Raw genomic sequence first — 23112 nt, 5'->3', positions numbered from 1 at the left:
CGGGCTAGCCAAAGGGAAAAATTGAGAATCGAGAATGCCTGCGTTACAGGGGCTCGACCACTTTTATTATTTCGTGACCAAAGAGATACATATGTATATGTAGGGTCCAATTATAACATAATAAATTCTGCTGTGGCCGGTTCCAAGCCCGGTTGTGAAAGGAGGGGGTAGATGGCTTCAGTGTGAATGGCTGTACGTCAGCGCAGCGTCTCAAAGGGTTTGTGAGGAAAGTGCAGGAAATTTGCGGGTTTGAGGTGGGGGAGAGGCAAAACCTCTGTACACTCAGACCCTAGTGGTCCATTGTACTCAATTCCCCTGTCTAACGGAATATCCCGGACTCACTAATGTATCGCAGGATTTCCGTTAGTGGATGTGATTCTACCCGCTGTAGTTGTAGCACATAAGCACTAAAAATCTGATGTCTGATGTGTCCGTAGGCCGGGCACTCACATAGAAAATATTCCGTGGATTCCGCTTCCTCATTACAGGATGGACACGTATCATCTTGGAGAATTCCTATTCTGAACATATGCCCAGCTAGTGAATTATGGCCTGTCAGAATGCCCACACTACTTCTGCAAGCCTTCCTGCTTTTCGACAAGATAACATTTCGAGTATGCTTGTTTGGTTCTGACAGGGTAAGTTTGGTGTGTTTAGCAGCATTAAGGGTCAGTCACCTGTTTCTAAGGAAAGTTTGTTCCCAGTTTTTTATAGTAGCATTAGCCAATCCTACTGACACCCCAATTGCTGGTTCCGGTCCGGATTTGGGGAAAGCTGAAGCTTCTTTTGCTAAAGCATCTGAGATTTCATTTCCCTCTACACCACAATTGACGGGTACCCAGAGTAGTTTCACGGTATTGGATTTGAAAACAAATTTTAATCGATTTCTACATTCCTGAATGGTTTTTGAAGTGGCAAAGCCCTACTCAACGCCCTCAATGCAGCCCGACCATCGCTACAAATTGCGACGCTCCTGTCCTTCAATCGCTCGTCAATTATCCAGGTTGCCGTCCTCAGAATCGCATACAATTCATTGTATATTGTCCCAAGGGATAAACCCACTTCCAGTTTATTCAAGAAGTAGACAGCATCCTGACAGACATTCTTCAGGTTGTCCCAGTTTTCTCTTCGTTTCAAAATAACTTCATATCTACTACCAAACAGATGTATGGAGATCCGAGAATCAGAAGGCATTGCGAAAACTGGATTCAGTTCTCCCAATAACTGTTCCAATGCTCTGTGACCCCATGTCGGTTGTTTCTAATTGATCTAATTGAATTAGTCCTTGAGTTGCTCTCATTACAGTACCCTGAATAAACAAATCCGAGGGCTGCAAATTGAGTAACGTGCGCAAGGCGCCGGTGATACCCAGGCACACAATTCTTTGAAGTGTGGCTAGTTTATAGCGAAAACTCTTTTATTTCACCTTAACCCACCAAACTACGAATGCATAAGCGAACATCGGCCTAATGCCTAAGGCTTACGCTTCTTTTAGTAAATAATATCATTGTGGTTTTATTTGAATTTACTGCCCCAGGCAGCAACTGTCAATCAAATCAACGACGTGTTCTGTGTTTCTGCACACTGTTCCGAGATCTCGACCAACAATCTGCATAGCCACATCATCCGCATAAACTTGAGCGTGTGTTGGCAGATTTTGGAGTTCACATAGTAGTGATTTCGGAGTACCTCCGATATCTGCACAAGAAAATTAGTAATAGCATATTACCATCTTTTAGAAATTTACCGGAAAACCCCCCTTAAGTTCATCCCAGAAGTGCAAAATGATATCAAAAATTTGATAATAATAGTTCGATTGCCTTCGCTTTCGCCTTCGCCTACGCCGATGAATTGCACGAACTGTTTCTTCTGTACTTGGTGATGGCATTATTTGTCCGTCGTCTGCAGTTAGCGGGACCTCAAACTCGCCGATGTTCCGGTTGTTCAGTGGTTCACCAAAGTATTCAACCCATCGATCCAATATGCCCATTCTGTTGGAAATCAGATTTCCCCCTTTGTCTCGGCAGGATGAGCATCGTGGTTTGTAAGGCTTCATCCTGCTGACTTGTTGGAAAAACTTGCGCTCCTAGTGCGGTTGCACCCTATACTTTCCGAGTTTACAGACCTGTTGATTTTCCCAGGCTTCCTTTTTCCGTCTGTGAAGTCGCTTCTCCGCTCGACGGAGTTCGTGATAAGTCTCTGCGCGTGCCCGTGTTCTTTGAGAATGCAACATTACTCGGTATGCAGCATTCTTCCGTTCCGTTGCTAGCTTACATTCATCGTCAAACCAGCTGTTCCGATTCTTTTTACGACTGGGACCAAGTATGTTTGTGGTTGTATTTATGATAACGTTCTTCAGGAGATTGTGAGGATCATTTGTTGATACTTCATCTCTAGGATCTCTGTTGACTGCGGTTATTGCCACCATGCCAACGAGATAGTGATCCGAGTCTATATTGGCTCCCCTATATGTTCTGACATTCATCAAGGCTGAGAGGTGACGGCGTTCGATCAACACGTGGTCAATTTGATTGAAAGTGGTCCCGTCTGGAGAGGCCCACGTTTGTTTGTGGACCGGGTTCCGTCCCTACTTAACTGTTAAAATTCCCAAGTATGATTTTGATATCATATCTGGGACAGGCTTTGAGAGTTCGCTCTACAGCCTCGCAGAAGGTATCTTTCTCCGACTCAGGTTTATTTTTTTGGCTGACTAAGAAACCTACTCGGAGCACTTGATTTACTGGATGACCTTTATAATATATGGTGTAGCGGCTCTTCTCCAGGAAACCGGTCCCTTTAAACGTATCTCTTGAAACGTTGCTACATCAGCACTATATTGGGACAGATGGCAGATGAATACAAAACCTTTATACCTGAAGCACCAGCTTCCGGTATTCCGAATTGTTTCATCTGTTGTAGATTGTCTTCTTCACATTTGTATTCATATTTGTATTGAGTGTAAGCGTATGAGGTTAACTGCAATCGATACAGTGCTTTTCAGTTCAAATTCTTTGTGTAAATAGCTTTGTAAAAAGTAGACCGCAATTGTATTTTTAACTATGTACACACGGAGTTATCATGCACTCATCTTTCCTCACATAGGGAAATAACATGTTTAGTTATGTGTATATCAGCTCAATGCTGATCACATTGCCTCCTATAGGGTACTATAATCCTGTAGTGTACCGTTACGCTGTTGAATGAAGTGCTCAAACACATTTGAAAGCCCTGATCCAATTGAATTGTTGCGCCAACGATTATTATTATATCAGTACCAATTACTGTAAGTGTATGTGCTAATGAAGTTTGCGGGTAATGTACAATAAGATGGATATGTGTGTACGTTAGTGGCAGCGGTTTTGTTTCACACAAAACCTTAAAAATGAAATCAGAAATCGTAAGAATATGAAAGGTTTCGTGTATTTCAGCCGTGAGTATATTTCTTAGATGATAGATCATTATATATGTATATGAATTAAATATGTCAAACTCTTCACTTCAATATGATATTGTTATTGTCTGGTCTCATGGCATAGTAAATTTACACGAAATGGATACTCGTGGTATGCTTTCCACTATCATACCCTGTATTATGCTCTACGACTCTCAAGGACTTTGTAATTCTAGAATGAACTGGGAGGGTGAGTTCCAGTAAATTTCGAAAATATAATTATGTAGTGTTGTTTACCCGAATCTCTGCCACGTCTCCTTTTTCTACCATATAAATTACCCTTATAAAATTTCCGGAGTGGATCACTTCTTGCTCGCTTTTAAGGGACCCTCGTATTTGTTATGTATGACAAATGGACAGACAGTAAACAAAAAACCTTTTAAATAGCGGAAAAGCTACCGAGGGACTGTGCCGATGCCAGATACTTCAGAAAGGAGTGAAGGTTAGACATTTGTAGTTTAAGTATCGCGGATCAACACTGTTAGCCAATAGGACACGCAATCTGCATGAAGTGACTTTCAACAAAAAGCATCCTTTACGATGGACGAATCAACGAATGCTTCAAATCCGAAATGTACTGCAACGTCGTTAGCATTGTTGCCCTCTATGGTTGCGAATACTGACATTGAATGCCGTTTAGAGGTCATGAATTTATTTGTGGGGTTAACCCCTCTTGTGATTTTGAACAAAATCGCATTGCATTTTTTGAAGTCGATCGGAAAAAATTGCCTAAGATGTGATCTTTGAAAGAGAAGAATTGGTGCCGTAAACTTTAAGGGGGTCACCCCGTGTGTCGGATTTGCAGAATCGAATTTTTTTTGGCATCAATTGTATCTAGATATAGTGTAGAATATATGGGCAAAGTGATTTTTTGATATTCGGAGTCGTTCGGAAATTATAGTGTTAAACACGTGATAAGTCACATGCCAGATTTATGTCAATCGTCGTAATAAAGCTCGTTTTTATCGGTCCGAATGACGTTCGAATGAGTTCGCTAAAAGGACAAGAATTGAAACCAAGGTTGTACATTTGTTTCTTAAAGAAACCTAAAGTTTATGGATTAGGTATAGCAGATCAGTTAAAATTTTATGGCTGAAAATTGCATTCTACTTTTTAAATGCGTTTTTCTTGAAACTGCATATTGAAAATCGGCTGCCACCATAGCCCAAAATCTATCTAACGAAATTCTTTGAAATTATCACGACTTATTCAGAATATATTTCTACGGTCCGCAAACTAGGATAGTTGCGATTCATTCAGTAGTTTTTTTTTATTCATTGAAAAAACCGCAAAAAACACCAAAATTCACAAAAAAAAAGTTTAACACGCCACCAAAAATTTTAATAATAATAATAATCGTTGGCGCAACAATCCATATTGGATCAGGGCCTTGAAGTGTGTTAGAGCACTTCATTCAAGACCGTGACGGTACACTACAGAACACTGTAGGAGGCAATGTGGTCAGCATTGCGCTCGCCCGAGATTATTACCCTGATTTGACTCAAGTACTCATTCACAGCTGAGTCGACTGGTATCCGACGTCAAGTCACGATGCAAATCCTACTGCGACCAGCGAGATTTGAACCGCGGCCTTCCGTATGACAGCCTTGCGCTCTAACCACTCAGCTGTCCGGACACAAAAATTTTAATACTTTTTAATAATCCTAGTTTGTGGACTATAGTTAAGTCTGTACGTTACAATGCCGTTTACTTTTTTTCTTTAAGATTCTTTCTACAAAGGACATGTTTGAAACCGGTGATCGAAATTACTGGTATTCGATACCTAACAAGTCGGAGTACCGGAAGCTGGCACTTCGGGTGTAAAGGTTTTGTGCTCATCTTATGTGAGAAACTTTCGTATAAAAAACCCAAAATATTCCTTCAAACTTTTTCAAACTACAAGAAATACGTACATATTATAGACGTAGATATTATGCTCACGCTAAACAATACGAATACTGTACACTATATACTGTATTTTATATGCATGTATATAAATTGACCGTACACTTATTTTCCATGCACTTCTTGTATAACAGTACATATATGTATCATACATATAACCTACGTACATTGAATACCGCTTGTTCAATGCACAAATACATCTATCTGAACCACCTCAAAGCTTCATTAGCATATATATATATGTAAATTAAAACTTAGTGCTTGTCTCAAGTAAATGATATTGATATTTTTTTTATCATTTATAAAAAACCCAAAATGAAATGATTCCCTGCGACCTCCCATTCACGTGAGCTCACTTTATGGTGGTATTGACGAAATGATATGTTTTAGCACGAAATTTAAACAAAATGTAAAAGTTTAACCTTCTATAACTTTGTTAATAATAATTGGATTTCCTTCAAACTTCCCAAAGTTTTGCCTTACGTTATCCCTTATGCAAGTGCCAAGTAGTTCTAATATGAACTTAAGGGGAATTTCCGGCTGAATTTTTAAAATGTACTATTATACTATTATTAACTTTATTTGTCAAGATATCGGACCGGGATGTATTAGGCCTAGATTTCGTCTAAATGCACCACTGTGATTTTGATCCCTCACTAGTTTCGAAAAGTACTAATGGAGCCCTTTCATTTGATACCCCACATGTCCATTTTTTGTGAAAAAAATTTGCATGTATGGGGAGCCATCTTAAACTCAACACAAAATGGCGCCAATTTATGTAAAGCGAACAATAGACCACACGTTCTCACCAAATTTCGAGACAGTCGGTCCAGGCGTTTCCGAATAAATCGGGTGTGACAGACATTAACTATATTATAATAAGGTTCTGTTTCACACAAAGCCCTAAAATTCGATTTCTTCCTCGATAAAAAATGGCTATGTCGTTACTCAAAAATAACTGTTTTTTTATTGAAAAATCGAATTTTTAACTTTGACTGTCCGCCATTTTGTAAAAATGCATTCTTTTTAAACCCTTCTGTCAAACATTAGCTTTTACTATTATTTCGCTCGCTATTTCCATCGACATTTTTGGGTTCAGATTATTATGTTGTGTACTTTCCGAAAGTGATATTAGTTTTGGTGTAAATTTTCCAAATGAGCACATTTAAAGCGAGACACGACTCATTTTTGGAAACTATCCAACAGAAAACTCTGAATAAAATGAGGGTGATGTGCTCATATGACATCTAGGCCCCAAAATATGAACCATTTATCTGCTTAAAAAAACTTACTAATGATATGTAGCGTCCACGCCACAAAAGTATACAACAAATAAAATGTATCAAAACTACAGTAAACATAAAATACGAACACTGTACACACCAAAAAATAAATCTAATTATCGCCATATTTATTCATAGACTGGTTTCTCAAAAGCAATCATTTTATTTTTATCGAGCTTCCTCATACAACATATGCATACACTTTCTAATCTATTGTTTTACGGGAACTTGCTCGAGACATATTCAAACAATATTAAACACCGGGTTCTTATTTTAGATTTTTCTCTAAACACATGCATCAGCATCCATGAATAACAGACACTTACAATACACATGAAATTGAACTGTATAAAGGGACTTAGAAATGTTAAAATGAGTTCAGTTTTACTGCTACACCGAGGTCGAGCACATCAATTCGTCGAGCGCGCCAAGTTCCTAATTTGATATCTCGCTATTATTCTCACACTCTGTAAAATCCCGATCCTGTTATCATTTTTATAATAAAGTTAAACTCGTGTGCTTATAGTCTTAATATAAGTTCCATTGAGTAGTTCTTATAGCATAAAAGGGTAGAATTTTACTTATTTACCGTACCATACCTCCCAAAGATATATTACCAAATTTTAGAAATTAACTGAAAAACCACCCCTAAGTCACTTTTAGGAGTAGGAGAATTTTGCACCAGCATAGAGGACGATATCGTGTATATGCCAATTTTGATTGAAATCCGACTATTAGTGTCGAAGTGGTAACAGTTCAAACTTATCAATTTCGTTCGAATTTATTGCATCATAAGTCGTGCGAATAAGATGCTGACGTCATAATTAATGACAATAATTGATATTCTAGTGAAATATTAAAATTCGATTTACGAGGAACCTACTTCTTCACAGCCCTCTTTAAGGTTTTGTTGAAAACAAAATCTTATTAAACCGATTCATTGTCTGTCTGTCACTTGAAAGCGGATATTCTCACATAATATATGCATATATTACGTGCTACGTACTAATAGGACAAATGCACACTCAAATGTCTTTATAAAAGAAATTCACAAAAACTTTCATACCTGAAGCGTTCAGCTTCCGGTTTTCCGGCTTGTTTTGAATATGTTCATTCATCTGGTAATAACTAGCATCTTACTTTCTTTCAATTTCTATTAAAGATATTGGAAATTTAGGTGGTCTTAAGCTTTCTTGACAAAGTGTGTATTCCAGTTATTTGCACTACCCTAATTGATTCACTTCTGTAAAAATATGGAACTTTATTCTCTGTTTGCTTACAAGATTAGCAGCATTTATAGATTGGTAAATTCAGGTATTGTTCTCAGTATGGGTTGTGTTTTGTTGATTACGCGAGAAGGTACGCGTCATAAACGTCGTCATAAAAATTATCATAAAAATGTGAATAAGATATCTCAAAAACTGAATAACTACTTCATGTTGAATGTTGTGGGTATTACAGCATAAGGTTTTTTTGAGATAATATTGTATTTTCATGCAGCCAGTATAAGTATGTAAGTCACATAGTATTACAGTGTCCAGGAAACCATTTATGATTTTGACTAATATATAATAATAATTGTCATGCAAATCCACCAAAATGCATTATGATTCCCATTTGAGGGTAATTTGAAGATAAATGCTTGGGCTGTTCGCTGTTATTCAAAGTGATTGCGCCAATGAACCCTAAAGTTTATAAATTTGACGCTTTTAAATTTTGAAGCATAAATACTGTGTCGATACCAACAGAAATTCTCCATTGTCAAAGTGGTTAGTTTCCAGGAGAGCAAAATTACGCATGATGTCTAACATAGAAAATGCGTTTTTACATTTGGAAGTTTGCTATGATAGCAACGATGTGTTCTTTCGTCTCGAAATATTACTGATGACCTCTAAATAACTATGAAAGATATCTAAATCATCGACTTCTGTGAAAGTAGGATGCAATAATGTTTGCGAAATTATAATGCGTCATTCACACTAGATTGTCGACCATCTATAATTATCTTGCTTCGGTTGATAGTTTAAAGTAAATATTAATGCTTCAGAGTCATATCGGCAAGCATAATTTACTATATGATATAAAATATTAGAGAAAATATTATTACAAATTCCACACTTTGCAACTACTACTATTCAAAAAATTTGGTGACATATATATGTTTTTCAACATCATACTCCTCCCCTCATACTATTTAATTTTTTTTCTACAAAAAAATTTTACAAGTTCTTCGCAATATGCATAAATAGATGCTGGTAACCACTTGTTAATAAACATCTACTATTTAGCTATTAGATATCACTGGAATTCTTTAGTCTAGCGTGAGCAATGAATTGCGGAAGCTATTCAAAATATTTTCCATACCAATATCTTCTCGAATCAGGTCAATAATAGTTACTATCTTCTTCTTTTTCTTCAGCTGTTGTCCCGTTCATAAGCGGGGTCGGCTCGTCGTGACCGGTTTCGCCATTTGGCTTTATCGAATGCCTGATCTGGGTGCAATCTCGAGGCTTTCAAATCCCCATCCAGCGTATCAAGCCACCGTTGTTTAGGCCGGCCTTTTGGTCGTTTACCATCAACTTCGATGTTCAGACCAATCTTGGCAAGTGAATTCTTGTTAGCACGATTTGCGTGACCATACCATCAAAGACGCCTCTCTCGCAACTTTTCCACGATCAGTGCAACCCCATAACGATCGCGGATATCCTCATTTCGGATGTGATCTAAACGTGTGACGCCACTAGTCCAACGTAGCATCTTCGTCTCCATTACCGCAAGACACCGTTCATTGTCTTTTATGATCGGCCAACACTCAGAATCATAGAGAGCGACAAAACGGACGACATTGCGGTAAATTTTAGATTTGAGACGTTTGTTGATACGTCAATCACAAAGAACACCAGTTGTGGAACACCACTTCATCCAGCTTGTGTAAATACAAAACCTTATTAAAATCGGTTTACTGTCTGTCTGTCTGCCCGTCACACGCATTTTTTTCGAAAACGGTTCTAGCGATTGACACCAAATTTGGCAGAAAGCTGGGAACTGGGAACACATACAGTAAGTTTCATCCTTTTACAACGAATTTGAGGGGGGATCCTTATACATGCAAAAGGGGGTGCATATTTTCTTTTCAACAAATATAGTTATGTGGAGTATCAAATTAAAGGTCTCGGTTAGTAGTTTTGACATTTGTGGGAAAGGTGGGGAATGCGGCGGGTTGAAAGTGATCATTTGTTCTTAGAAACTACCCAACCGAAAAATCTGAAAAAAATCAGAAGGCTGCCACTATATTATCATATAGCCTTGCAACACTTGCGTGTTCAAGGGGTTGCAAGAACCGTCAACTCTCCCCCTACCACTTCCCTCACCCGTTCTCCCGGGTGGTGTACTTCCAGGAGGCCCTGTACTTAATCCAGTCTGGAGCTCCTGAAAGTACCGTCGGGTTTTCTAAGAGAATCCAACTTGGCTGACTCATCCCTTTTGAGGACTCTGCACAGTCTTGAAGTCTCTCTTTCGCCTTCCAGTTCCTCACAGTACGCTCTAAAGGAGTCTCGCTTCGAACACCTAACCAGCCTCTTATATTCACGTTGTGAGTTCCTGAAATTTAACCAGACTTCGCTCTTGTTACTTTTGTAAGCACGATTTAGAAGTCGCCTGGTTGATTTCCTGAGTTTTTGCAGTTCTCGGTTCCACCAAGGAACCGTTTTACTGATTTGGCTTCGGGAAATAGGACAAGCCTCTTCATAGCACTCTAAAAGTGTGCAGTTCAGAGTTTTCAATTCATCTTCCAGCACCAAAGGAGTCCTTACTCGCCTAGGGAACTGTACTTGCCAAGAAGTTCATTGAACTTTGCCCAATCCGTTTTCCTAGGGTTCCGTCTTTGTACTGCAGACTGTTCGCCCGCAATAGTCAGATTGAATTCTAGATATCGGTGATCTGACAGTGAGACCTCGTCTAGCACTCGCCAGTGTGTAATCAACTCTAACAATTTTGGGGTACAGATTGTTAGGTCAATTACTTCGCTTCTTCTCGGTCCCATGAACGTAGGGGCGCACCCTACGTTTGCAGTCATAAGACCAGCTGATGTGATGAAATCAAATAGCTTCTCCCCTCTTGGATTGCATTTGCTACTGCCCAACAAATATGTTGAGCATTCGCATCGCAACCTATTAAGAGTTCGAGACCACTTAATTCTGCATACGTCACCACATCCCTAAGCTCTTGCGTCGGTGGAGGATACAAAGAATCATAGGCTAGATAAGTGGAGGCAACTATGATGTTTTTCCTCTCGCCATTTATCTGGTATTGTATGATGGCCGTAGCTAAGTCCTGGGAACAATATTGTCTCAGCATAGTTGCCTCTAACCGTCTTGACAGCAGGACGCAAGCTCTCGGTCTTATGGATCTTTCGTCGTAGAAGGTCCTAGCCCCCTTTACTGATCCAATGCCACAGATTCTGATAAATCGAATCCACGGTTCTTGCACCAGAAAGATATAGGGGAAATCCTGCAGCTTTGTCATTCTCGCTGCCAACAGGTAGGAGGGAGCTTTGGCATGCTGCAGGTTGATTTGACCAATCTTTATGTTTTTCGACATAAACTTAGTCTATTGTCTTATGGAAAACAGTTAGAAGCGTATGCGGCAGTCCGCGTATGACGGGGTTTCCCCCACACGGTACCGCCAAAGACTCGATCTCCTCGTGAATGATTTCCCTGACAAAAGCCGTGCTTGGAAGTACCGCAATTCCCATGTTCTCATCCACGAAAGATCTCATCTCATCCCGCAGAGCATTCGTCTGTTTTCCACTTAGCACCTTAATTGGTTTGCGGTGTCCGGGTTGCATAGATTCGATCACTCGAACTGGCATTAAGTCAGTTCCGTTCACGTCTCTGGCTTCCCTTTCTTCCGCCTGTTCCTTGGAAGGTGTAGGAGAAGTTACTAGCAGGTAGGATTCACTCTGTAGTCCCTTCCCCAGTGCGAGCCCCCATACGGGGGTCCCGCCCCTGTATGCACTATCCTCCGCGCACGTCTCCATTGTGGGAGAGCGCACCGAAGATGCTGCAATTTGCTCTATGTTGGTTGAGTCGAAAACCATCATTGTTCTTCGCTCTCAAAATGGAGATGATGCCCTACAGTTACCTGATATGACTGAATTTCAGTCTATATAGGAAAAAGTGGAGCACCATATGGTGACTTCCCCTCAGCACATTCAGACTCTGTTTCTCCACGTGTGTATATTGGTCCTTCCTGGCATTCATGAACTTTACCCTCCAGTGTCCAAAGTCCATGCCCGGGTTCTGTTCACCCAGCATGCGGATGATGTCCTCTGCCTTCCTTCGAGGGCCTGGTAGCCAACATTCGACATATTCTGTCCTGCGTAGCTCAGGGTTCACAATAGTGAACTTGGGCCGACCGCCGGAACTCAAAGTTGGGATTACCCGCCGGAGCCACTTTAAGGCAGCCTCGTCAGTGCACTCCAAATGTAGAAGCCCATCACGCAAACCTTCATTGTTAAATCGTGGCTTCGTTCCAGGCTCCAGCATTTTTTTCCACAGGTCCTGGTGCGGAGCACAATAAAGCGTTGGGCACAGCGGATGTGTTGGTCTTACGCTTCTTCCGCGCATTACCGCTGACAGAAGAGTCTGGTGCGTCCAGTGTGGATCTTACCGGGGTTTCCAGTTTATCCCCACCTTCCGCCGGAGATTCCGCTTCCTTGCGTCCGATTTCTCTGGGCGTTACCGCGCCTAGTGGTACAGCCACGTCCATGTCCTCATTCCCAAGGTGCTTTATCTTCCTTCGCAGTGCTCTCTTCTGCCGTCAGCTTAGGGCCTTTCCAGGTTCACGGTGTCCGGACTGTTTGGATCCATTTCCACACACCGGCGTTAAACCAGTAGCGTCCACGTCACCAGCTTCCCGTTCTTCCGCTCTTCCCGGTAAGGATGAAGGTGAAGGTTCTGACAGGCAGGATTCAGCCTGTAGTCCCCCCCTTAGTGGCCGAAGTTCCCTTCTGCCGGGCCTTCCTCTTCCGTTTGCGGATAGATTTGGGCTGTAGTACCGCGGACGGGCCGGCCGTAGTCGGATTTCCAGTTTCTCCCAATTTGAGAGTTTCCGTATAGTTTCATTGAAATATGAGATTGCGCTCCCTACACTTCACAAGGGTCACCAAGAGATAACAACATAATGGTGTTATGATCAAATTTCCTTGATAAATTGCGGTAAATTCATTGGTTTTCGAATCCAAAGACGTGTCATATCAATAAGAGAGTCACTGATGTATTATCAACCTGCACTGAAGTGTACACACGATCTTCATGTAGATCAGCCAACAATTTTAAATACTTCCGTAGAATTTAGATTAAGAAAAAATTTGAATGAGGATAACCTCAAATAAGAAGCGTGTTTTGTGATTTTTCTAGCGAATTGTACTGTATATAGTGATTTAATTCCCTTGGGCTACATTAATGAAATGTAATAAAAAATATAATTAATTATTAATTTTACACTATTAATAACTATAAAAAAAATCTTCGAGGGAAAAGTAGGCTGCTTACGGAAAAATCAAAAAATTAGTATGATTTATAATAAATAAACAAGTAGCAATCGCTCTTACCTCAATCACCTTTCCTGTGAAAACGGACGATTAAACAAAATTAGCTCCTTTTACAGAATTTAGTTGCACAGAAGCTGCAAAATTTTATATTTGAACTTGATTGATTGATTTCAAGCGAATCGGAAAAATTTACATCATATTTTATTTCAATTCAAAAATGTTGTTTGATTTTCTTAGCGGAAAATCATCGATAATTCTAACTTACGTAGTCTTTGGCCTCTACATTGAATTTTTCTTCATTTGTGGAGTCAAAATCAAATAACTCGATGGAGAAGGCGCGCGGAATGTGTTTCTTGGTTAATACACGCGATCACACACTCTCAAAAATCATCATAATTATGAAAGCGCTGGTTTGTTGAGATTTACTGGAGCTGCATCTCTTTAGGATACGTACCACCGTCCTGGTTTTCATACCGAAAGCGGGCAGGCGCGGTCATGAATCCGCGAAGGACTTTCGACCAATCAGCCTGACGTCTTTCGTGCTGAAGACCCTAGAGCGCGTCCTGGACATTCACTTCAGGACGATTATGGATTGAACGCCTTTCTCTAAGACCCAGCATGCCTACCTCAAAGGAAAATCCACAGAAACCGCCCTACACGAGGTAATTGGCACGGTTGAGCGGTCGCTGCAGTACAAGCTACATACCCTAGCTGCTTTCTTGGTTGTAGGGGGAGCTTTTAACAATATTAGTACCAACGCCATCAAGGACGCCTTGACCGGTATTGGATTGGAGCGGTATGTTACGCATTCTATTATATCCATGCTAAGTACCAGCATAATCCAGTCGGATCTGGGAGGCAACCACTTGACCAGAGCTGTGAACAGAGACACGCCCCAGGGTGGCGCCATTTCACCGGTGCTCTGGTTAATAAGGTGTGCCTGTGGGCCGCAAGAGGTGGACTCAGCATAAACCCAACAAAAACGCAACTGATGCTGTTCACCACCAAGACAAGGATACCTGAATTCCATCTACCACGGTTGAATGAATAAAGATTGGTTCTTTCCTCTAATGTAAAGTAGTAGTGGGTGTAATCCTAGCTCCAAAGCTAAATTGGAGATTGAACATAGAACGGAGGGTTAAGAAGGCCTGTATAGCCTCCTATGCCTACAAGAGAACCCTTGCAAACAAACTGGGTCTCCGGTCGAGGATGGTTGTCTGGATGTACACCGCTGTAGTGCGTCCGATCCTAACGTATGGTGATTGTATGGTGGCAAGCTTTGAGAAAAAAGTACAATAGGATGAAGCTTAATAGGATTCAAAGAACCGCGTGTGTAGGTGCTAGTGGGGCTCTGCAGTCCAGCCCGACAGATGCTCTCAATGTACTCCTGCATCTCCTCCCCCTAGACAACCACATTAAATACGTTGCAGTTCCGTCACATTACGTGAGTCCGGATGCTGAGTAGCAAGCAGCAAGTCGTATGGTCCCCCAGGTTTCGCCAGTGTATTCCAGGCGAAAGTACTGGCGATATTGGAAGTCTGTCGATGGCTGGAACGAGATTTGAGCCCCAAGCGTAACGGCAGCCAAGCGGCCATCAAGGCCTTGTACTCAGCGACGACATCTTCCAGGCTGGTGGGGCTATGCACAGACGCGCTGAACCGCCCGGGCGGCACGCTCAAGATCACCCTCCTCTAGGTTCTTGGGCATAAGAACATTGGCCAGGCGAGGCTCTGCTCTTGGCTGCCCTGTGGTTAATACAGCCGGTGTTCCGCTGGCGGCTATCGGGGACCGAGTCTACTCGCACTACTTAACAATCGCGGGCCTAAGATGGCGAAGGCTTACGAGCCGTGCTAAATCAAGGAGAATTTGGCCCGTTTAAAACATAGCCCGATCACGAGAGCTCCTGTGCCAGACGCGTGCAAATGCATTCAAGATTACCGCGGTCTGCACGGTGCACCGGCCCATAGGGGACCATGCCGCCAGGCTCGGCATACCCTACAATTCGCATTGCGGAAGCTGCGGAGAATGAAGGGAAACCCTCATGCAGTTTCCCTGCGATTGCCCAGTTCTAGCTAGAGTCAGACTACGGACACTGGGTAAACCATTCTTTGAGGGCCTCAAAGAGATGGCTGCTTTCTTTCATGAATACTGCGGGCTGGCTGTGAAGATCCGTAAGATCCATAAGATATTATGCTCATGCTAAACAAGCAAACACTGTCTGTTACTGAATACTGTATTCTATATGCATTATTATAAAAATTATTTCCGATGTACATATGAAGTGCGTATATTAAATACGGCTGGTTTAATATACAAATTATCTATCTGAATTAGGCACTACGCCAAAGCTTCTTTGACATATTCATACCATATAAACAAATATATATCTGTCTGGAGTAATTGGTACTGATATATAAATGAAAAACCAAAACGAAATGTTTCCCTGCGACCTCCCATTCACGTGAGTTCACTTTGTTGTGGTTTTAACGAATCGATATGTTATGATGACGTCATACACATTTTAGAATGTACAAAATTCGCACAAAATGTAAAAGCTTCACCCTCTATAAGTTTCTTAATACTAGTTGGATTTCCTTCAAACTTCCCGAAGTTATGTCTTATGTTATTCCTTATGTAAGTGCCAAATTTTATAGTTCTAGCATGAACTTAAGGGGGTTTCCGTCCAAATTTCTAAAATATGCTAATTAATTACTATTCACTTTATTTCTGCAGATATTAGAACGGAATGTATTTTGAGGCCTAGATTTCGGTTAGATACACCATTGTGATTTTTTTTCAGATTTTTCGGTTGGATAGGTTCGGAGAACGAAGCCTGTTGCACTTTTTGGGGGTTATATTTTGAGCCTCCTATATTTCACCCGATATCAAATATGGGACCAGTTTCGAAAAGTACTAATTTCATTTGATACCCCACATGGGCACATTCTGTGAAAAAACATGTTGCATCCTCCATTAAACTGAACATAAAATGGCGCCACTTACTGTATGTAAAGGGAATAGCAGACCACAGGCTCTCACCAATTTTCGTGACAGTTGGTTTAGCCGTTTCCGAATAAATCGGGTGCGACAGACATACAGACGGACAGGCAGATATCGAACTGGTTCTAATAATGTTTTGTTTCACACAAAACCTTAAAAGACAAGGAAATTCGGGACAATAATTAAAAAATCACCGGCATTTACCTTACAATTAATTGTAACTATAGAAGTTGAAATATAATGACCTAATTGAATCACTCTCTTTCAGAAATTGACTGCACGCAAGACTGTTCACAATACTAATGCGATCTGAAAATGAGTTTCAAATACAGTGGTTCAAATGGGTAAAATAAATCATTAAATAAAAATATTCCTGTTTTGGATAAGTTTTTTTGTATTAATTTATCATTTTTTCCTTTTTTTTATATGCATTTTTTAGATAAGCAACATATCTTTCAAGAGAAGTATATAACGTAATATATTTTTATTACAACCCTATAAAAAACCGAACAGCAAAACATAAGTCAAACAAATAATCAGACAAAAGCTTCAAAGATGGAACTTCAAAATTTTGAAACATTTCTTTTCGCTTATAGATGAGCCCTATTTCAAGAAAATAGAACATGTGCCATCTTTATAGAAGGCGAATTTATCCAATATATTCAGCTCCTCAGCACTTTTTATCTATAAAATAAATATTCCATATTCCTGCGCTGGAAAAACTTTACTTTACTTTACGGGATTAAATTAATTGAAACTTTTCATGATAAACAGGAAGTTTGTAAAACCTTTCGTAGTTGAGGAGCCGAAATTCCAGTTTCAAACTTGTTTAGTTTTGTTATTTGAATATCAGTCTCAGCTTCTCGATATGTGCCCAACAGTCCAAAGTTTTGGGAGCAAGAGAATATTTAACACAAATCAGGACGTTGAGCCTTTGTGTTTCCTTATGTGAGAACCTTGAATGGATGGCAGTTCCACTTCACATACAAGGTGGGGCATAATCACTTTATTGGAAAACGTCAATTGTCAATTCGACTTTAACATTTGTGAAGTAAATACACGTAGAATATAAATCGACAAGCCATGAATAGATTTACTCCCCAAGAACGCGAAATTATTGTTTCCATTTTTTGCGCAGTAATTCGTCGGTTGTGTTGGTGAAGCATGAATTTCGTCGCAGATTTCCTAGCCGTCCGACACCAACTGGACAAACATTGTCTTGAATGGACTGGGACAGCAAAAGATGTCCCTAAGGCTAATCGGCTCTGGAGCAGCCTTTCTGTTGAGAATATCGCTGCTGTTGCCTAAGATATCAAGAGGACCCCGGAACACCGATCACATGACGTGCCACACAATTGGGTGCTAACCGGCCGTCCCTACCCAGAATTGTGGTAGATTTGATGGTGTTCCCTTACAAAATACAGGCAGTACATCAACTTTTAGCTGTTGACCGCCAAACGCGTCTAACCTATGCTTAAGCCATCCTAAATCTCAACGAAATGGGAGCCGATTTTTCATTGAAGATTATCATGAGCGGTGAGGCTCATTTCCATCTTAGTTCTTACGTGAATAAACAAAATAAAAAAATAATAATAATAAACAAGTCGGAATACCGGAAGCTCGCGCTTCGGGTATAAAGGTTTTGTGTTCATCTTATGTAAGAGACGCACATTTTTCTGTCCATATATAACTACAAATCCAACATAATCCTTCATATTTTTCCAAACTACGAGACATACGTACATATTAGAGCCATAGATATCACGCTCACCCTAAACAAACAAACTGCCTGTTACCTACTGTACACATATGTGCACGTATCTAAATTTATAGTACCCATATTTCCGATTTACGTCTTATATCTAACTGAATTAGGCACTACCCGCAAAGTTCATTAGCACGCATATATTATATACCTACATACACACATGTCTGGTTGACAAATAACTAAAAAATAAAACAAAATAATTGTCTGCGACCCAATTCGTAAGAACTCATTTCGTTGCGGTATTGAATTGATATGTCATGATGACGTCATGTAGGTTATAGAGTGCACGAAATTCACAAAAAATTGTAAAGTTTCACCCCCTATAACTTTGTTAATAATAGCTGGATTTTCTTCAAACTTGACCAAACTGTGCATTATATTCTTCATTACACGCATGCCAAATTTTGTACTTCTGGGATGAACATAAGGGGGGGGTGCCGGGTAAATTTCTAAAATATGGAAATATACTATTATTAACTTTATTTGTGCAGATATCGGAACCGGCTATATTTTGAGGCCTAGATTTTGTAGAGATGCACCACTATGATTTTTTTCAGATTTTTCGGTTGGATAGGTTCTGAGAACGAGACCTGTTACACTTTTTGTGGGCCATATTTTGAACCCTCACTCCCCTATGTTTCACCCAATGTCAAATATTGAACCAGATTCGAAAAGTACTAATTGAGACCTTTCATTTGATACCCTACATGGCTACATTCATCACCAGATTACATACTCTCACCAATTTTCGTGATAATCGGTCTAGCCGTTTCCGAATAAATCGGGTGTGACAGACAGACAGACAGACAGACAGACAGACAGACGGACAGACGGACAGACGGACAGACAGACACCGTCTCGATTCTAATAAGGTTTTGTTTCACACAAAACCTTAAAAATGCAAGGAGTCATCGGCCATTTTTTTTTTTTTGGGAACGCCGTGGACGAAACGACGATTGTGGCCCGCGCGCGCTACAGAGCCATGATTACCAATTTTTTTCTTCTTCAATTGAATGAATTGGGACTGGAGAACATGTGGTTCCAACAGGACAGCCCAACGGCGCACACGCCACAACCGATTTGAAGACGACAATCTGGGCTACAGGTGTCTCACGTTATAGCGCGTCAAAAATGGTGTCCACCAAGGAAGAAATATTTTACATTTTTACTACCTGAGACGTAAAAATGTAACGAAGGCGGCCAAGGAAATTTGTTAAGTTTATGGGTACGACACTGTAACGATTCGCACAGCACAGCGTTGGTTCGATCGATTTCGTTCTGGTGTAGATTATGTCGAAGATATACCCCGTAGTGGTAGGCTAATCTTCGAAGGAACCGATAGAATCGTCGAAATCAGCCAACTGGGTAAGGACCATAAAACCGTTTGGAACCATTTACAAAAGATTGGCCTCCAAAAAAAGCTGGATGTTTGGGTGCCACACGAGATGACGGAAAAAATCTCTTGGACCGTATCAACGCCTGCGATGCACTGCTGAAACGGAACGAATTCGACCCATTTTTGAAGCGGATGGTGATTGGTGATGAAAAGTGGATCACGTACGAAAATCTTAAGCGAAAAGATCGTGGGCGAAGCGCGGCGAGCCAGCCCAAACCGGGTTGACGGCCAGGAAATCTTTGCTGTTTGTTTGGTGGGATTGGAAGGGAGTCATCCACTATGAGCTGCTCAACTATGGTCAGAACCTCAATTCGGTCCTCTACTGTGAGCAGCTCGACCGTTTGAAGCAGGCGATTGACCAGAAGCGGCCAGGATTGGTCAATAGGAATGGTGTTGTGTTCCACCAGGACAACGCTCGGCCTCACACATCTTTGATGACCGCCAGAAGCTACGGCAGCTCGGATGGGATATCCTATAGCACCCATAGTATAGTCCGGACCTGGCACCAAGTGATTACCATCTCTTCCAGTCCATGCAAAACGCTCTTGGTGCTACTAAGTTCGCCTCAAAAGAGGCTTGCGAAAACTGGCTGTCTGAGTTTTTTGCAAATAAGGAGGGGGTTTTATAAGAGGGGGATAATGGAGTTGCCTTCTAAATGGTAACATATTTGACTTAAATTGGATAATTATAAGTATGTTAAATAAAGCGTTAAAATTCGATCGCAAATACGACATTACTTTTTCTCCAACCCAATATAAGAGATGTAAGGCAGAAAATTCATTCGAACCCAACAGGGCAGCCAAGTAATCAAATACTTGGGAGTAACACTGCATGAACTCCTCAAGTTCAAACCTCACCTTCAACTCGCTATCACCAAGGCACGCGGTGCATTGGTGATAGCGAGTATCTTCTTCGCAAGACAGTAGGTCTCAGCACCAAAACCAAACCGATTCTGTATAAGACTCTGATAAGGCCCGTTATCTGCTACGGAGCACCAACTTGGATCTCATGCTCCAACAATGCCCTGGCAAAATGTGAGGCATACGAACGCCGAATCCTTAGACACTGTACATGCTTGTCATACAATTGGAAGACCAAAAAGATCGGCAAAAACGCCGAAGAGTATAGGCGAGCCAAAGTGAAACCACTTTGAGAATACGTTCTCACACTACTGTAAAAGTTCTTCGAAAGAACAGAGGACCACCCCAACACAACTATTCGGCATCTCTACCATTCATCCAGATCGAGCAGGCGGCGCGAGATCTTGGGTTGCACATCAATGAAGGCAAGACAAAATATATGGTGGCAACGTCAGCACCGAAGACGAATCAACATCAAACCGCACTGGTCAAACACAAACACGAAGAAGAATAAGGATAGGAGAATACAACTTTGAGACCGTTGATAATTTTTCCTATCTAGGGTCGAAAATCACAACCGATAACAACTACGATGTCAGCCAACAGAGCCTATTTCAGCTTACAAAGACTGTTCCGCTCGAAACGTCTCACCATAGGGTCAAAGCTCTTACTGTACAAGACTATGATCTTGCCAGTCCTCATGTATTCCTCGGAAACTTGGGTTCTTAGCAAGAAAAATTGCGAACTCTTGGCCGCGTTCGAGAGAAGAATCCTCCGAAGAATTTTTGGCCCCTTACATGAGGATGGACGATTCCGTAGCCTACACAATGACGAAATCTATGAGCGATACCATGACCGTCCGGTTGTGGATAAAATCCGGCTCAATAGGTTACGGTGGGCGGGTCACTTAATCCGTATGGATGAAGATGATCCCACCCGGAGAGTCTATAAGGGCAATATCTATGGTAGAAAAAGAAGACGAGGCAGACCCTGCCTAAGATGGAGCGATGGCGTGGGCCAGGACGCCAGACAGCTTTTAGGGATATCGAATTGGTGGACCTCGGCGCAAAACCGGGATGTCTGGAGTTCCTTATTAAGGCAGGCCTAGACCGGATACCGGTTGTTGCGCCGTTGATGATGATGACGATGCAGTGGAAAATAATCGAACTAACTCCAAGGGACAGTTCTTGGCTCTAGACTATCGGAGGTGTGTGCATTGACGGGCGTTTGAATTTGAGCTTTAGGAACTTCAAACGAACACTAATAACTTTTCCTTACAATAGCGATTGTAATACTATTCATGGAGACTCTGTTTGATGGGTGGGTTCGGTAGACAAAAAGCTCATTTGCGTATAGACTGAACTTTAAAAGATAAGATTGGAAGGAAACCCAAGATAGTTCTGTGCACAGATATCGGAAGAAACGCCCAGCTCCTGATAAGGAAAAGAAAGTTTTTGAACCTAACGCAGGATACAATTGCACAAGTCCTACCCAGGGCCAAACTATCATGCTTACCAACGTGGAAAATCCTGTAATTTTGCTCTGCATTCTTTGGTCTAAAAAAAGAGGACGCAACTCTGAAAAGCGAGTACCCATCGCGGTGTTCCTGAATATTGAAGGAGCGTTTCACTGCGCGGCTTTCCAAAAGCTTTGTAATGCCGCCAGAGAACATGATGTTGATGAAATTTGATTAACAGGATGTATGCTTTGCTAACGCTGAGATGGAGATGGAGGTTTACGCTTCCTAACAAAGGAAGCGACGAAAGTCTGCTCCCAAGGAGGTGTGCTATCGCCATTTCTGTGGAATATGTTGATCGACTCACAACTATGTGAATTGCAAAATCTGACAATACATGCTCAAGCTGATCGGCGTCGTGCTAGTTTTTAGTGGAAATATCGGAACGGTATGTAGAAACGCACGCATAATTGATTTGATTGATTGTTGGTGCCTCAGGCATGGTATTATTTCCAAAAATGAGGAAAGTTATTGGTATTTACTTCCGAGAGACGAGGAGTACAACACTTCGCTTATGGGCTGTGTAGGTGGACATTTGCTTCGACATGGGGACTTAGGCCGCAGGTAGTAATGTGTATATATATTGCTATCATAAGGAAACCAACCATTTTCCGTAAACTTGCCACACTGCAAAGAATTAGCCGTTAGGGTGTCATGAGCATCCGGCGTAACAAAAAGAAAAAGTCATAAAATAATATCTATGGAAAAATAATATCGTTACAAACATGATGATCGAATTGAACCCAACGTCCCGCGCTCAACACACTGCTTTATGCAGATAATGTTTTACTAGCATCTGATAGCAAAAATGATCTCGAGCAACTTGTCCGAAAATGGAATGATCGCCTCATGCAACACGGTCTCAAATTAAATCTAAACAAAACTGAATTTTTGACAACCGATCCCTATGAAACAGGCACTATCACTTTCAGCGGCAGTGATCTGCCCAGAACTGAGCGATTTAAATACCTCGGGTCAACGCTATCAGCCAATGGAGAACTGCGTTATGAAATTGCTTCACGCATTAATACAACCTGGATGAAGTGGCATTCCACAACTGGTCTTCTTTGTTATCGACGTATCAACGAACGTCTCAAATCTAAAATCTATCTATCTATCTATACAATAAAAGGCAATGAACGGCGTCTCGCGGTAATGAAAACGAAGATGTTGCGTTGAACTAGTGCTGTGACACGGTTTGATCACATCCGTACGTGGGGAGTGCGAGGGGTTGAAAATGATCATTTCTTTAGGGGGGCCATTCTCAGAAACCACCCAGCCGAAAAATCTGAAAAAAAATCAGGAGGCTCCCACTATATGGTGCCTGGACTCCGAAATACCTTCCATACCGATATCTGTTCAAATGAAGTTAATAATAGT

At 41.2% G+C, this 23112-nt stretch overlaps 1 protein-coding gene across 1 annotated transcript in view; it reads right to left on the bottom strand.

Moving 5' to 3' along the window:
• Nucleotides 1-23112, bottom strand: part of LOC119656154 (putative ATP-dependent RNA helicase DHX57) — a 119767-nt gene that overhangs the window by 95302 nt on the left and 1353 nt on the right. The window lies entirely within an intron of this gene.

Source organism: Hermetia illucens, chromosome 4 (genome assembly GCF_905115235.1).
Source record: "Hermetia illucens chromosome 4, iHerIll2.2.curated.20191125, whole genome shotgun sequence".
Lineage (NCBI taxonomy): Eukaryota > Metazoa > Arthropoda > Insecta > Diptera > Stratiomyidae > Hermetia > Hermetia illucens.
The sequence above is the reverse complement of the archived record's forward strand: the minus strand, read 5'-3'. Positions and strand labels throughout refer to the sequence as shown.